The sequence below is a fragment of the Pundamilia nyererei genome, unplaced genomic scaffold, assembly GCF_000239375.1.
Source record: "Pundamilia nyererei isolate P.nyererei 1_Seehausen unplaced genomic scaffold, PunNye1.0 scaffold00158, whole genome shotgun sequence".
Classification (NCBI taxonomy): domain Eukaryota; kingdom Metazoa; phylum Chordata; class Actinopteri; order Cichliformes; family Cichlidae; genus Pundamilia; species Pundamilia nyererei.
In genome coordinates this window covers 1,016,969-1,021,077 of record NW_005187559.1, presented here as the reverse complement: position 1 = coordinate 1,021,077, position 4,109 = coordinate 1,016,969, and positions in this window count along the sequence as shown.

The following is a 4,109-nucleotide window of genomic DNA, read 5'->3' as shown; positions in this document are numbered from 1 at the left end:
GTGTGTGTGTGTGTGTGTGTGTGTGTGTGTGTGTGTGTGTGTGTGTGTGTGTGTGTGTGTGTTTTAACAGGCTGCAGATAACAAAGTGCCAAAAGGTGCAGTTTAAAATTGGTTCTTTGTGAATTTGTCTGTTTTGAGTAGATGCAACACTGGTTCATCCCTTCAGCTGAATTATGCTAAAATGACTGATGGGAGCCTAAATGCATTTTTTCATATTTAATAGTGTGTTTGTGTTAATTTCATTTTCTGTATTTCACAAGAACACCATAATGAGTTAAACTGATTTCCTAATTCATTATTCTGAGCAGTATTTAGTGTTCATGTACAACTTAGTTATTTTTCAACAAGGTGGGATAATTATTATAATAAAATGTCATTTATTTGAGAGAGCCTCACAGTTTCCTTTTACCCCTCTGTCTCTCATCACCTCGCATCATTAATCGTTTTGTAAGCATTCAGGGTGAAACATAGCACTGCCACGATGTTCGTAAATAGCTTGGTGTCAAAGTAAAGAGCCTCTGTGAAGTTTAACAAATAGTCTGGTGAGGCTGTTTGTTCGGAAGTGCGGATTTATTTGAGGAGGAGCCGTCAAGAACGTCAAGCTAAGGCTTAATTCATTAGGATTTACAAGTGGCTTGCAGAACTATTACTCAAGACCAGTTTTTAAAAATTGACCAGAACGTTGGACTCTTTGGAAACATAGAAAAATGTTAAAATGAGGGATGACTCAAGACTTTTGCACAGTATTGTATTTAAAAAGTTCCACATATTAACCTCTAAACAGAAAAGACAGACCAACATTTAGTGCATATTCAGGCTCTCTTTCAAGCAAAACCCAGCTTGCATTTCGTGTGCTTGCATGTGTATACATGCAGACTCCAATCACAAATACATTCACAATACACCGCAGCTGCAACTCACCACACCCGAGCACAGTTATTGAGTTGGTATTAAAAAAAGGTTGACCAAGTGTACCATGCCAAAAACTTCCTGTAAAACACATCACTGAGCTTGCCACAGGCAAAGACCTGTCACTCTGGTGAACCACTACCTGTTTAAATGATAAAAGATGGTTTAAGTCCTTTTATATAATATTAGGTTGTTATAACTGGCAATTGGTTATGAAACTTACGTAATGATCAGTTTAGTAAAACAAAACGATAAGAGGGTAATGACTCAACAGTTTTACAACTGCCAGGTGGCTTTAAATATTTTCTTTAAGAACAACTTTCTGTTGTAGCCAAGATTTATTTTTATGTTAACTCACTCCGACAGCGTCTTTTACATCTTTAATTATTGTCGGTCTTCTATGTTTAACTTCTCATTTCTCATTATTTTTGTATCAAAGTGGAAATGCAATTCTCTGGAGAGGTTTTCTGCACAGATGAAAACCTCGAGTGCAACAGTTTTCATTAGCGCGCATGTGACTGTTTATTTCCAACCGAGATGATGAAAATTTGTATGCTTTTAGCTCATTTGCTGCTCTCGGGTTTAATTTTCCTCGATACGGCGCGGGTTCCATGCTAGAAGATCTAGGTGATGTGCTGTGAAAGATAACACCTTCGGAGCTGATATGATAGCGCCATCTTCTTAGTCCGCACCTTACTGTATAAATAGAACCATGTGTTTTTCTGCTAAAGTGTTATCTTCTGCTTTGTCCAGAGCAAAATAAACGAAAAAGTATTTTTATGTTTTCTCATATGTTGCATGTCCAACACACCATCAGTGTTTAACGCTCTGCTTGTTTCTCTCGACTCGAGGCCCACTGGCTAGCAGACCTGCATTTAGTGTGTCTGAAAGGTGTTTGTGATAACCATCATTTTCTGTCATTTGCATGTTAAAACAACCCCTGTAGTTTAGACCCGTAATGCCTTTTCGCCCTCAGATGTCACAGTGTTTTCATTAGGCCTGGCGCTTGGCTTGCTGAGACTCATTATGGCCCAAGGTAACCCTTTAAAGACACACCACAAAGTCAGGCCTCAGCTCTCGGGCTTACCTGAAATGCTGACGTTAATGCCTGTGCAGAACTTTTTGTTTCCACACCCGAGAGGCAAGAACTAAAGTATATTAACTCCAAAGAATGGCCTTTAAAAGTAATTTGACACAGATCTGTATATTGGTTATCAACAGGGTCATAATGATTACCAAATAGGTAAATTCTTCTTGTTTAAAAGGGGGGCCACTGTGTCTATCTGTTGCCTTGCCCACACTTCCTTGATGAATATATTAGTTCTCTTTAATGAAAGACCAAAGGCTTGTAGCACCCCACTCCTCACGCCTGGACTAATTGATGTGGGTAATATGATGCTAACTGTCTGAAGATAAAAACACAAGCGTGACGATCCCACCAATCTTGCCTTTGTTGACTGGGCAGCTTTTAACCTGATCTCGTAACGTGCCATTAAAGCTTTCCTAAGGCCCTACCTTTGTTTGTTTTGAACAAAGCAAACACATGCCACCAGTTCATTTCCAGCAAGACCTAACACCTCCACTGGCTGCATGCGAAGGTCCTGTTGCTTTGCAGTAGTGACTATGATACCACTCCTTAGTGAACGAACCACAAGGCACCCGTCTTACCGGGTCACTGTCGAAGTGCAGAGGACACATCAGTAGCAGCAGTGGGTCATCAGGTGGACAGGTCATGACCTGAGAGACGGCTTCATTAGACAAACTGGGAGCCAATTACTCCCCAACTGCCAAGCTAAAGGAGCATTAGAGTGAGAGGAAGAACACTCAGTCATCTCGTTCTGTGGCACGAACAGCAGGAGACCAGATGAAGGGTTCATTTTTTTCTTCCCGTTGTGCCATAATGTGAAATATGCTGCAAAAATACTGTAAACCCAGGAGATCTTTAATAGTTTTCTTTAACATTGAAATGCACCACACAGTTCCCGTGTGGTTTAAGTTTATGTTCACCCTTCCTGTTTCTCTGAAAAAGGGCATACTGTTCATTGTGCAGGGATTACCGGTGAAAGCGTTTCTGAAACAGGCTTAGCGGATGTGAGGAATCATCCACGCTGATTTAGAAGTGTCCAGAGACTCTAGAGCAGTACGTTTTGGGGGTTGGGGGCTCTAGAGTTAAGAAGACCCCTGGAGATACTTTTAGGAATCCTCCCTTCTTTAGGGGGGCAGGGTAGGTGTCTGAACTGGAACTGGCCAGTTCATCTGAGTGCGGACTAATGAAAACAAATGATCTGACAAGGTCAAAAGGTTGAGATCAAGGCTGAAGGTTCCCCCGCCCTTCTCAATTTCCAACATGTGAGATTAATGAGGGCAGAAAACAGCTATTTCTCTGTATCATTTACTCCCCGAGGCCTCTGAACCTTATGGCAGCAGCGTGTACCCCACCTGTTGGCCCATTAAGGCACATGACACTAAGCCAGAGGGCGTCACTCCTAGTCAGAGGTTTTAACTGCTTTGTGCTGTGAACTGACATGCAGGGACATATTTTGTTATGATAGCTCTATCCATAGGCTTCCTATAGCTTAATTTATAAGTACTCACTTAGCATTAAGAAGAAAAGAAAAACGCAAAATGATGTGTCGTAGGTTGTAGTCACAATTGTTAGCAGTGTTTCCCTTGAATAAAGGTTTGCACAGTGCTTTCAGGCAATAAATAAAAAAGCAGTAATGACTAATAAATATGCATTTTACATTTGCAAGTTTTGGATTTATGTGATAAACTCAGCAGACGAGCATGAACAAAAGACAAGTACAGCTAGTCCAAACATTTGAGCTCACACATCATTTTTGTTTGAATGTGGGAACATACCAGACGTTATGATGCTAACACTGTTATTTCACACTGCAGCTGTGACATTTTTAAGTGGTTTATAAAGCAAGACTGCTCCCTTCTGGACAGTTACCCTAAAAGCAGCAAAGAGCCCATAACACAGATGCAACAAAGCCTATGCCCTTACTTTTAACTTTCACAAAGGAGACAAATAGAAAGACCCTTTCATAGTTGATATTTTCAGTTCTGCACTCCAACCAGTTATAGGACAGAAAATATATTTCAGAAATATGTGTGTTATTCTTAGTGTCATTAAAAATTACATTATGAGCACAAGAACTTCAGTCAAAGTTTCGTATTTTTCACGTAATAATTAA